The sequence below is a fragment of the Crotalus tigris genome, unplaced genomic scaffold (assembly GCF_016545835.1).
Source record: "Crotalus tigris isolate CLP2741 ecotype Arizona unplaced genomic scaffold, ASM1654583v1 scf7180000017546.9332058, whole genome shotgun sequence".
Lineage (NCBI taxonomy): Eukaryota > Metazoa > Chordata > Lepidosauria > Squamata > Viperidae > Crotalus > Crotalus tigris.
Genome location: NW_024096465.1, coordinates 6,498,215 through 6,512,295, shown reverse-complemented (window position 1 = coordinate 6,512,295; position 14,081 = coordinate 6,498,215).

The following is a 14,081-nucleotide window of genomic DNA, read 5'->3' as shown; positions in this document are numbered from 1 at the left end:
AAGAGTTCTGTCTTCTTAAGATGCAAAGTGGGGTGGGTCCTTACATTAGACAGGACTTGCAAAATTAATCCACCTGGAAGGGAGACCCTTGCCGGGGGATTTTGCAAAAAATTTACCATGTCAGACAATGGAGAAAGAGAGGGGGAAAACTCCCTGGAAAGAGAGCCGCTGACCCAGTTGGAACCTTGCCAGATGTTGGGATCTGAGAGGTCAGATTCCTCGGGAGAAGAAGTGGTGGAGACACAGGACCACAAGCCTCGCTGGTCGATGAACGTTGGAAAGAAAAGTGAGTGGAGAAAGGAATCAAGAAAGGTGACCCTGAGACGGGGGACCAAGCAACCAGAATGGAAGCAGGAGATGGAGAAATCCCTGCACGCAAGTGAAGAGGGAGGAAGCTGGGTACCGTACTCAGACTGGATCCTAGAGAAAGCTATTGACCTGATGAAGAGAACTCTCAGCTCCCTAGGAGAGGAGAATACTGAGCCCTACGGCCGCCCCAGTTCCTGGAGCCACAAAGGGAGAGACACCGAGGGGGACGTGGAACCTGCAACCCCAGGGACATCTACTGATCCAGGAGCCCCCACCCCCTACCGGACCACAGATGGCAATCTGGACGGAAGACACTACCACCCACAACGGAGGCACCGATCCATTCCAAGACGTCCACCGTTGGAGGTGAAATTCAAAGGGGAGCCAACACACTTGGGGTTTTTCCTAACCCAAGTACTCAGCTACATGGAGGAATATGGGCAGGACATTCCCAGCGACAAAGCCCGCATCCGGATCGTGCAATCTGCCCTGGATGGACCAGCTGCGGATTGGGTAGTGAACTTGCATGACTCCAATGCCCCAGAACTCAGTAACTTCAACCGTTTCATGTCCTCTTTGAGAAGACGATTTGAAGACCCCCTGGCTGATCGCAAAGCCCGTGAAAGAATAACAACGATGAGGCAAGGCAAACGCCCAGTGGCCGAGTATACACAAGAATTCCGGGCCATTGCCAGCAAACTGAATTGGCCAGAAGACATCCTCCTTGGCCATTTCAAAGACGGACTAAACTATGATCTATATGATGCTTGCCTGCCCCGAGGGGACCCACATCGACTTGAGGAATGGTACGTCTTGGCAGAGGAAGCAGAGATCGACATATTGAAGAGGCACCGCCGAGGAAAACAATGGAGCCGCCCCCCGCCTGAGCTGACACACCAACCGGTGAAATCATCGGATACAGCCAAGAAGCAAATGGGGTGTTTCAAGTGCGGAAGAGAAGGGCATCGAGCTGTAGAATGCCGCTCAAAGGCCCCCCAGCACAACCCAGACAGATCCCCAATCAACAAACCCAGAGGGTATTCAGCTAAGCCAAAAGAAACAGCCATGAAAATGATGGAAATTGCAGAAACCCCCACCTCTGCTCACCAAGGGGAAAGAACTCCAGCCTACACCACAGGGACGGTGGATGCCTCAGATGACAGCTTGGAGGGCGAACCCCTGGTAAGTGGATGCATCACACCCATCTTCAAAACAGTGACTATATTAATCCCCCCCATGCCCGAAGCTGTGAAGGTGAAAGCCTTAATAGACTCTGGCTGCACCCGCTGCCTCATTAGCCCAACACTAGTGGGGAATCTGGGCATCCCATCCAGGAGACTGGAACAACCAATCTCATTTGGCCAGCTAGATGGATCCATAGCAGGGGGGGTGCCAGCTACCCTAGCCACTCTGCCAATACACCTCTCCCTGGGCAACCATGAAGAGGACTTAACGTTTGTGGTGACCCCAGGTATGGAATGCCCAATGATTCTAGGGATGGAATGGTTGAAAAAATGGAACCCCTGGGTAAATTGGAGGACGACAGAAATCAAATTCCCGAAGGGGGACCCTATGGACTTAAAACCCCAAGGGAGGCTACCAGAATCAAGAATAGAAAAAGCATCCATAGGAGAGGAAAAAAGATTAACAGAAATACCAGAGGAATATAGGGACCTTGCTGAAGTCTTCAGTGAGGAGAGGGCGAATGAGCTTCCCCCCCACCGACCCACAGACTGTACCATTGAATTCAAGCCTGGGGCAAAACTCCCGAAGCCCAGATTATACTCCATGAGCCCAAAGGAGAAGGAGGAAATGGAAAGATTTATAAAAAAAAACCTGGAGAGAGGTTTCATTGAGCCAGCCAAGCCTAAAGTGGCTGCCCCGGTCCTTTTTAGAGAGAAGAAGGATGGCTCTTTACGTTTATGCGTGGATTATAGGGCCCTGAATACAATCAGTGAAAGCAACCTATACCCTCTGCCCCTCATGAAAGACATGCTGTCACACCTATCGAAAGGGAAAATTTTTTCTAAACTAGACCTAAGGGAAGCTTACTATCGCGTGAGAATCAAGGAAGGGGACGAATGGAAGACTGCATTTAACTGCCCCATGGGGTGCTATCAATTCAAAGTCTTGCCATTTGGATTACAAGGGGGCCCTGCAGTCTTTATGCAATTAATCAATGACGTTCTAAGGGAGCACCTGTTTAAGGGGGTCCTTGTTTACTTGGACGACATTCTTATCTTTACTGAAACAAAAGAAGAACACGTCAACCTTGTCAGAGCAGTTTTAAAGAAGCTGCGAGCCGCTCACCTATATGCCAAACTCTCAAAATGCGAATTCCACCAGGAAAGGATAGACTACCTAGGCTATCGCATATCCCCACAGGGCATTGAAATGGACCCGGAGAAGGTCAAAGCAGTACTAAATTGGGCACCACCCCGCATAAGAAAGCAACTACAAAGTTTCCTGGGCTTTGCAAATTTTTACCGCCAATTAATCCCCTCATTTGCACAGATAGCCTTGCCCCTCACTAACTTACTAAAAACGAAGGGAACATCCTCAGTAAAATCTAGCCAGCCACTAACATGGACAATGGAGTGCCAAGCAGCGTTTGAGAGACTAAAGAGACTTTTTTCTGCCGAACCAGTACTAAGGCACCCAGACATGGACAAGCCCTTCGTAATACAGGCAGATGCAAGTGATGTGGCAGTGGGGGCTGTGCTATTACAAGAAAATGATGATGCAGTATTGCAACCCTGTGCATATACATCCAAGAAACTCACGGAAACAGAACAGCGCTGGCCCGTATGGGAGAAGGAGGCTTATGGGATACGTTGGGCATTACTCACGTGGCGACAGTTCCTGGAAGGCAACAAAATCCCCTTCCAGGTGTGGACTGATCACAAAAATTTAGAAGCCCTGAAAACTTCCAGGAAACTCAATCCCAAACAAGCCCGCTGGTCCCAGCATTTTCACCAATTCCAATTTAAGCTCAAACATTTACCAGGAAGAAAGAACTTCCTGGCAGATGCACTATCTCGCATGCCCCAATATAACAGCGCACGAACCACAGACTCTAGACCAATAATGGCAGAGTCACAACTGGCAGCGCCAGTAACCACAAGAACCCAAGCCAAAATAAAACCACAACTGGACAGCCAAACTGGGATTGAATTCAGAAAAAGTTTGGAAACAGATGATTGGTTCCAGAAAAACAAACATGTGTGCACAATGAGAGACGGGATTGCCTTGGGTAGGGGAAAAGTTATATATACCAACAACTCAAAGACTAACTTTCATGCACCTTTGCCATGACACAAAATCAGCAGGGCATTTTGGATTTGTAAAAACTTTACACTTAATTAAACGGCAATTTTGGTGGCCATCAATAAAAAAGGACATAGAAAGTTATGTTGCCAGCTGCCCAACCTGTGCATCAGCAAAGAGGTTGCAAGGGAAATCGCCAGGGCTATTACAACCAGTGGCAAGTCCCTCAGCCCCCTGGAGGGAAATAGCCATGGATTTTATAGTGGAATTGCCAGAAAGCAATGGGAATACTGTTATCTGGACAGTCACGGACCTATTTTCCAAACAGGTGCACTTTATCCCTTGCCAAAAAATTCCCACTGCAAAGGCCTTAGCAAAACTTTTCATCCAGCACATTTACAGATTGCACGGGGCACCCCAACGCATCATCTCTGATAGGGGAGTGCAATTTACGTCTGCATTTTGGAAGGAATTTTTATCCCTCTTAGGGACCACTCAGGGATTGACATCTAGCCACCACCCTCAAGGAGATGGACAAGCGGAACGCTGCCAGTCGGTACTTGAGCAATATTTGAGATGTTTTTTAAATTTCCAACAGAGTGATTGGACGGACTTACTTCCTTTTGCAGAAGTTGCCTACAATAATGCAGTCCACTCCAGCACAGGCTACACTCCTTTTCAAATAGCCAACGGTCAAAGTTTCAACCCTATGCCAGAGTTAACCCCAAAAGAACCAACGATCCCTTCACTGAAAGAATGGATGGAAAACCTACAAAACACCTGGCCAATAGTCAGAAAATCACTAGATGAAGCTAGGCGGGCATACAAAGCACAAGCCGATAAAAAAAGGGTTGAGCCTACACCATTCATTATAGGAGAAATGGTGTACTTATCTACAAAATACCTAAAGTCCCTACAGCCCTGTAAAAAACTTGGACCAAAATATATAGGACCTTTTCCAATTAAAAGAATCATAAATCCAGTAACAGTAGAATTAGAATTACCCAAAAATCTCAGGCAAATACACCCAATTTTTCATTGCAGCTTGCTGAAAAGAGAGCATCAGTCACATCTACGGCCAAAAATCCCCCCACCACCACCTCCACTCATGGTGGAGGGTGAACAACACTTCGAAATAAAGGAAATCCTTGATTCTAGGAGATATCATGGGGCAACTCAGTACCTAGTTGCCTGGAAACACCTACCTCCCTCACAAAATGAGTGGGTCCATAAACGTCATGTCAGAGCCCCGAAGCTATTGAAGAAGTTTCACACAGAGTATCCTAACAAGCCTGACTAAATTTTATACTTGTGTTTTCTTTCAGGTGGATCTCTCTTATTGTTAAGAGGGGCCGGATGTCAGAATCCAATTATATTTCATCTTTAAATTATCAAATATAGAAACTCCCAATTCTGCCTTCTCTGGATTCTGCCATAAGAGGGAGAGAAGGGGGAGAACAAAGGGGCTTTATGGCCCTCACTTCCTTCTTTACACTTCAAAGAGCAGAATGCTGAATGTGTGTTTATTGTAACCTTGAAGCGTTAGCATACCAAAGGAGGGTAGTTGCCTTTCATGTAGTTATCTGAAGTCCCCATCCAGACGGAAGAAAGAAGAAAGGGGGCGGAATTGTGATACTTGAAACTATCACTGGAAGGGGGGTTGATTGGGTGGGACTACTGGGGAACCCCTTAAAACCTTGAATGGAAGAGCTTGAACCCCAAGTCCTGTCTAGCATGCCTGCAACCATTTTCTCTTAATAAAGGATTCCTGTTGGAAGAATTATTCCAAGAGTTCTGTCTTCTTAAGATGCAAAGTGGGGTGGGTCCTTACATATTTCAGTTATCAACACTAACCCCCAGCTCAGCAAAGAAAACAAATTAAAATATCTCAGACAGATGGCTGCCTAACTGCCACTTCAACACATCTAATGAAGGGGAATGCATTACTGTCACACTAATCTCATTGTTATAAAGATTTTTTTCTAACACTTTCTCTTTGTAACTGAAATCCATTATTCTGTATCCTTCACTTTACAAAGAGTTAAGTGTTGACCTTTTTTATGATATCTTTCCAGATATTCGAAGAACACCATCTTATCCCTACTCAGCTGTTTTTCTGAAGGCTAAAAATTCTCACTTCCTTCATCTCTCTTCATATTAGATGTTCATCTCTTTCCTATAGCTATAAAAAACTTGAAATAAATGGCAGCTTTTCACTGTTAAAACTTACAGCAAAACTAAAGATATTAATTGACAATAATTTATTCTGAATGGGTTGATGCCACATTTAACTGTTGCTTGCTGAGGAGTAATATACTGTATCTGCTCTAAATAATAATAATAATAATAATAATAATAATGGTGGAAAGGACCTTGGAGAAAACTGCAAGAGAAGGAAGACCAACCTGAATGTGGCATGGATTGACTACAAAAAGGCATTTGACTCTCTGCCACATGATTGGATAATAAAGTGCCTAGAAATAACAGGAGTCAGTAGAAACATCAGAAAATTTGTGCAAAGATCGATGGCACAATGGAAGACACAGTTGCAGATCAATGGTGAGAGGCTGGGAGAGGTTAATATCAAGAGAGGAATATTTCAAGGAGATTCATTATCACCATTACTATTTGTTATTGCACTGTTTCCTCTGTCAACAATACTAAATAACTCAGGACATGGTTATCAAACATCAAAAACATCTGCCAGACTATCCCACCTCCTTTATATGGATGATCTGAAGCTGTATGGAAAAACATCATCTGAAATAGAATCGCTGCTCAACACTGTCCGTATATATAGCCAAGATATTGTAATGGAGTTTGGCTTGGACAAATGTGCCACACTTACTATCAAACAAGGAAAAATAATGAAAACTGAAGGAATCAAGATGCCCCACGAAAATAACATTAAGAGTCTGGATGAGGAAGAGTACTACAAATACTTGGGTATCCTTCAAGCTGACAACATCAAGCACACTGAAGTCAAGAAAAAGATTAGAGGTGAATACATCAAGAGAGTGAAGAAGATCTTAAAATCCAAACTCAATGGAGGAAATACCATAAAGGCAATCAACACCTGGGCAATCCCAGTCATTAGGTACACAGCTGGAATAGTGGACTGGACTCAAGCAGAACTAAAAGCAATGGATAGGCAGAGCAGAAAAATAATGACAATGAATCATGCCCTTCATCCACACAGTGACATTGATAGACTTTATCTACCAAGGCAAATAGGTAGGCGTGGAATGCTACAAGTACATCAGATGATTGAAGAAGAAAAAATGGCTTTGGAAGAATATCTGAAGAACAATGATGAAGATGCACTGAAATTAGTATATCAGGAAGGCTTACTAACTACTGGAGAGACCAAACTGGCCTACAAGAAAGACCAAATGAAGAACAGAATAGAGGCATGGGAAGACAAAGCACTACATGGCCAATACATGAAAAAAATAGCTGGGAAAGCAGATAATAATAAAACCTGGCAATGGCTAAGAGCAGGAAAATTGAAGAAAGAGACCGAGGGACTAATTCTGGCTGCACAAGACCAAGCCTTAAGGACAAATGCATACAAAGTCAAAATTGAGAAGACAGCAACAGACAGTAAGTGCCGCCTATGCAAAGAAGCTGAAGAAACAGTGGACCACTTGGTAAGCTGTTGCAAGAAGATTGCACAGACTGACTACAAGCAGCGGCATGACAAAGTAGCAACAATGGTGCATTGGAAGATCTGCAAAAAATATCATTTGCCTGTAAGCAAAAACTGGTGGGATCATAAAATAGAGAAAGTCATAGAAAATGATAAAATTAAACTGCTCTGGGACTTCAGAATTCAAACAGACAAGCACCTGCAACATAACACCCCAGACTTAACAATTGTCGATAAGAAAGACAAAAAAGTCTGGATAGTGGACGTGGCAGTGCCTGGAGATAGCAGAATAGAAGAGAAAGAACTGGAGAAGATAACAAAATACAAAGACCTACAAATAGAAATAGAAAGACTGTGGCAAAAGCAAGCAAGGGTAGTACCAATAGTCATAGGCTCCTTGGGTGCAATCCCAAAACAACTGGAGCACCACTTGAACACAATTGGCATTGACAAATTCGCTATTAGTTAATTGCAAAAGGCGGCCTTATTAGGCAACTGCTTCCATCCTGCGACGATATCTGTAATACCATCAAACATCCACATTTGCCTATCCCAGGTCCTGGGTAAGGACTTGATAGGTAGACAAAATGCCAAATCTAGTCTGAACATCTGGCTGACTGTGCGATGATCGATAATAATAATAATGGTGGAAGGGACCTTGGAGGTCATCTAGTCCAACCCCCTGCTCAGGCAGGAAACCCTATACCATTTCAGGCAAATGGCTGTCCAGTCTCTTCTTAAAAACTTCCAGTGTTGGAGCATTCACCACTTCTGGAGGCAGGTTGTCCCACTGGTTAATTGTCCTAATTGTCAGGAAGTTTCTCCTTAGTTTTGGTTGCTCCTCTCCTTGATTAGTTTCCACCCGTTGCTTCTTGTCCTGTCTTCAGGCGCTTTGAAAAATAGCTTGACTCCCTCTTCTTTGTGGCAGCCCCTGAGATATTGGAATACTGCTATCATGTCCCCCCTCATGCTTCTCTTCGTTAAACTAGACATACCCAATTACAGCAACCGTTCCTTTTTGTTTTAGCCTCCAGTCCCCTAATCATCTTTATTGCTCTTCTCTGTACTCTTTCTAGAGTCTCAATATCTTTTTTACATCATGGTGACCAAAACTGGATGCAGTATTCCAAATGTGGCCTTACCAAGGCATTGTAAAGTGGTATTAATACTTCACGTGATCTTGATTCTATTCCTCTGTTAATGCAGCCCAGCACTGTGTTGGCTTTTTTGGCAGCTGCAGTACACTGCTGGCTCATATTTAAGTGATTGTCCACTAGGACTCCGAGATCCCTCTCACAGTTATTACTATTGAGCAAGGTACCCCCTATACTATACCTGTACATTTGGTTTTTCTTGCCTAAATGTAGAACCTTACTTTTTTCACCATTGAATTTCATTTTGTTAGATAGCGCCCAGTGTTCAAGTCTGTCCAGATCCTCCTGTATCTTAAGCCTGTTTTCTGGAGTGTTAGCTATTCCTGCCAGCTTGGTGTCATCTAGAGTTCCCCATCTATCCCCTCGTCCAAATCGTTGATGAAGATGTTGAAGAGCACTGGACCCAGAACAGAGCCCTGGGGCACCCCACTACACACTTTCCTCCATGTAGATGCAGTTCCAATGAGGACCACACGCTGAGTACGGCCGGTCAGCCAACTATGAATCCATCTGGTGATGCTGTCTAACCCACATTTTTCTATCTTATCAAGTAGTAGGTTGTGATCTACTTTGTCAAATGCCTTACTGAAGTCCAAGTAAATTATATCCACAGCATTCCTCTGGTCCACCAATTTTGTCACTTGGTCAAAGAATGCAATAAGGTTTGTCTGGCATGATCTGTTTTTGACAAACCCGTGTTGGCTTTTAGTAATGACTTGGTTTGCCTGTAGGTTTTTGCTGTTTCGTTGTTTGATTATCTTTTCCAGAATCTTCCCGGGTATTGAGTTCAGGCTGATAGGTCTGTAATTTCCTGGATCCATTTTTTTCCCTTTTTTGTAGATGGAAACTACATCAATTCTTTTCTAGTCCTCTGGTAGTTCCCCAGTGCTCCAGGATTTTTGAAAAATATAGTTCAGTGGTTCTGAGATCACATCTGCCAGCTCCTTGAGAACCTTGGGGTGTAATCCATCTGGTCTTGGTGATTTGAACTCATCTAGGCTGGACAGGTGCTCACTTACCATTTTATTGCCTATCTTAATTTGTGTTTCTATTCTGTTTTTTATGGCACTATTTTTGATAGGTTGATCTGTTTTTTCCCTTTGTGTAAAGAGAGATGCAAAAAAAGAGTTAAATAGTTCTGCTTTCTCCCTATTGCTTGTCACCTTCTTGCCACTTTCACCCACTAATGGACCAATCGTTTCCTTCACTTTTTTCTTGTTTTTTACATCTTGAAAGAAGCTTTTTTTTGTTATTTTTGACTTTGGTCGCAAGCCTTGGTTCATTATGAGCCTTAGTTTTCTTCACTTCATCTTTGCAGGCTTGGGCTATTTGCTGATATGCTGACTTAGTTAAGTGCCCCTCTTTCCACTTTCTATACTTATCCTTTTTATCTTTCAATTTATCAGAGAGTTCTTTATGCAGCCATGCTGGTTTCTTTTGAGAGCTGTTATTTTTCCTCTTTGTTGTTATTATGCTAGACTGGGCCTTTATTACCTCACTTTTCAAAATAAAAGTCAGTTCAATTGCTTTTACTCAACAATCACAGTAAGACAATTTATATTTTTGAGTAATACACTGAAAAATAGGTTAGACACCTCTTCTTCAATCCAATGCCATCCAAATATATTAAGATTACACTCCAATGATGTTTTTGATGTAATGATTTTAAGTGAATTTGAGAGCCAGTTTGGTCTAGTGGATAAGGCATCTGGCTAGAAACCAGGAGATTGAGTTCTAATTCTGCCTTAGTCATGAAGGACAGCTGAATGATTTTGGGTCAGACATTCTTTCTTAGCCCATGTCAGGCTTGGGTGACAAGAAGGTCAGTCAATTCCTATTGTAACCAAATATTTGAAGGGCACCAAACTGGGGAAATTTGACTTGGACAATTTGAAAATATCTTTGGCTTATTACATTTGGAAAGAACTATATGTTGTAGTTCATTTACATCTATGTACTGATGGGACTTCAAAATATTGTGGGAAGTATATTGTGTATATAAATAATTCATTTTGAAATGAGTTTATTTTATGTTTACCAATTTTACTAGCTTGCAAATTGTTGCAAATAAATTGGCAGATAATTCCATTAATATGGTATTGCACTATATCTTACAACATCTTGAATCTACAAGGACCTATGCAAGGGTCCTTTTTATAGACTTTAGCTTGGCATCCAATACTATCATTCCAGATATTCTTCCCACTAAACTGATTCAGCCAGTTGTGCATGATCACACTTGTAAATGGATCATAAGCTTTCTAACAGATAAGAAGCAGCAGGTGAAGCTAGGCAAAATCATATCAGATACCTGTACAATTAGCACAGCCCCTTCCCCCCCAGGGCTGTGTATTCTCTCCATTACTCTTTTCTCACTATACCAACAACTGCATCTCAAAGGATCCCTCTGTTAAAATATTGAAGTTTGTAGATAATACAATAGTGATTGGTCTCTTTTGAGACAACAAAACTGCATACAGATGGGAAGTTGAACTGGCCTTGTGGTGCAATTGGAACAATCTTGAACTGAACATACTCAGTAGATTTTAGGAGAAGCCTTCCTATTCTACCACCTCTTACAATACTAGACAACACATTATCAACAGAGAGACTGTCATGGCTCCATCAAAGCCCAGTTTGGAGGAGGAGGAAGAGGAGTTGGAACCAGGACTGCCTGACAGGGATGGCATGTCTACCTTGGTGTGTTTAGAGAGGCCAGGGGCTGGGGACGATGCCCTTCCTAGGCCCCTCAGGCATTGGGAGAGATGGTCAACCAAAAGAAGAGCTGCCTACCTTCATAGACACAGGGGAGGATCGGCTGCTGACAGATAATGGTGCTGATAGGCAGCAGATCTTCTCTGACGAGGAACTCCTGCCTCCTCCACTCAATCCAAGAGCATGGAGAATGAAGCGTAGGCAAGCTCAGAAAATGGCTGGAAGGCTACTTGGGAGAAGGCATCCTACCCCTCCTACAAGGAATACCTGGAGTGACTTAAGGAGAAGCTGTGGGGAGTTAGTCTTTCCAGGAACAATTGTTTGTTTTGGATTATACTCCCCTGGCTTTGATTTGTGCCTTTTTGCCTTGCTTCAAGCACTGCTTTTTGCCTTTGCTTTGAGGACTGTCATTGGTCTTGCCCTTGCCTTGTGGACTGCTTTTGATTTACCTTCAGAACTGCCTTTGCCTTGTACCTTGTCTTTGCCTAGAGGATTCCCATTTGTCTTATGCCTGGACTTTGCCTTGTGGATTTTCCTGGTAACATAAGGGCTGTTATTTGGGGGACTGGGAGTAGCTGCCTTCAGGGTAGCATGGGGTGGAATCTTACTGGTCATTGGAGGGCTGTTTGTTGAAGACTTTTTTTTGGAAAAAAAATTATTTAAATGTTCAATACATATAATACTTTCCATACACTATAAAAGAAAAAAAATAAAAGAGAAAAATACCTTTAAAATAGAACCTTAGGTGTCGCTCGTCTATCTCCCCCCGACTGCATCCACCCTCTCAACCTTCCTTCCTTACTTCCCTGCTCCCTCTCTCCTCTCATCTCATCTCTCCCCTCATCCCTTCCTCCCAACCAACTTCCTTCCATCCTTCCTCCTCCCCTCTTATCTCTCTTCAGATACAATTCAGGGGAAATACCCGAGCGGCACCTCCCTCTAAAATACTCTATCTATTTTATACATTAATATTTCTATATAACTAACCTATTTAATCCCACCCATCCCTTCCCACCCTACCCCCCCCCCACTTCCCAGAGCAAAATACAGGGTTATTGTAAACAAAATAAACACAATCTATAACTTTTAAAACAAAAAAAATTATACAATAAACAAATTCATACATAACCCTTAACTCCCTTTAAACTTTAAAAATAATAAAATAAACAAATCTACTATAAATCAAATATTATAAAATTCTATAAATAATAATTATTACTTCAAAAAAAAAGAAAAAATTAATCATAAAATAAATGAAACTTTAAAATTCCATATTTATTCTGAATATAATCTATCCATCTTCTCCACACTATGATAAATTTTTCTTGTGTATGGTCCTTTAAATAAGCAGAAATCTTTGCCATTTCTGCTAAATTGGAAACTTTAAGTATCCATTCTTCTAAAGTAGGCAGCGAATTCTTCTTCCAATATAAACCTACAAGTAATCTTGCTACAGTTATTAGATTCAACATTAAAATAGTTTCATTAACATCTAAATCCATAAAAATACTTTTTGAGGGCAATAAAGGAATCTCTCTCAAGGGAGAGTTCCGGTTTTGCACAGTAGCGACTGGTTGCAGGCTTGCAGATTCTCCGCACCCCCACGGCTAATTTTGCCCTGCCTGGGGACCCTAAATGGGTCTAAGTCACCCCAGAGAGGCAACAAAGAAAGAAGGGTGCTCCAGCGATTCTGGAATGGTGGCAGCTGTTCCATTCGACTTGGGGAAAGCCTTCTAACCCAACAGGGGAAAGGCTGGCTGTATTGCATCGACAGCCCATGCTACTAGCAACCAAAGTCCAAAAGCACTAACCAGCACAACTATGAACAGTGTGCTTGAAACTGGGTGAGGAATTCTATCTTCTCTTTTCTATTCTACATTTAATTTCCTGGAAAAGATCCCCAAGAAGCAAAATACCTCCAAAAGGGAAGGAGGGGGATTTTTGCTCCACCCTTATACTAACAGAAGTGGCGAATTAATCTCTTTATGGAGGATCAAAATATATAGAAGTGAAATAAATATAAAACCTGAAATTTAAAACTTAAATCTGGATAAATCTAAAATTGTTTGAATGGTTAAGACTCTCATTTTAAAGGTAATTGTTCATTTTGGAAATTGAAAAACAAATAGTTGCTGACACCTAGTGGTGGATGAAGACTATGACAGCTATGACTTTAATGAAGACTTGGCAAGACCTGGGAAAAGCTAATCTGTGTTTGTGACCTTCAAAGTTTTAACAACAAAGAATAGCTGTGAAAAAAGACAATATCTGGGTTGTAAACAAAGAGAGAATTATAAATCTTAGAAAAAAATCTTTTTGAACTATTTGGATTACAAATATCTATCTAGTTGGGACTCTAAAGCTATTTACAGAGAAAAGAAAGAGGAAAATTCAAATTCTTGGCTATCATGGAACAGAGACATGTAGAAAGAACATATCAAGAAAACATAAATACTTCACAGGAGAAGATATATAGTATACTGCAACTAATTCAAACAACAATGACTTTAAACCCCAAAGAAATTCAAAATAACTTTGAAAATATAAATCAATCTATTTCTAAGTTAACTCTACAACAACAACAAAATTAGAAAACAATAACAGAGAAGGAGCAGATAATACAGATAAATGGATATAAAATTGAGAATAGAAACTTAAAGATGGAACTTAACAAAACAAGGAAACATGATTTAATCCTAATGGGAAAAAATTCACAAGGATTGGAAAAAACAACTTATCCCTTAAGACTACAAAATAAATCTGAGGACAAAAAAACAGATTGGATAAAATGGACTGTAGAGATGTCAGGAATATTGGAGAGAAAGGAAATGATAAGAGAAGTGGAGAGAAAGAAAAAGAAAAAGATTTTCAATAAACATGAAAAGGCGGAACCCCGTACAAAGACACTTCACCTGATTTACTTTTTATATCTACAGCAACATTTACGAACATATGGAAAAACGTTTTGATACAGCAAAATATATTGA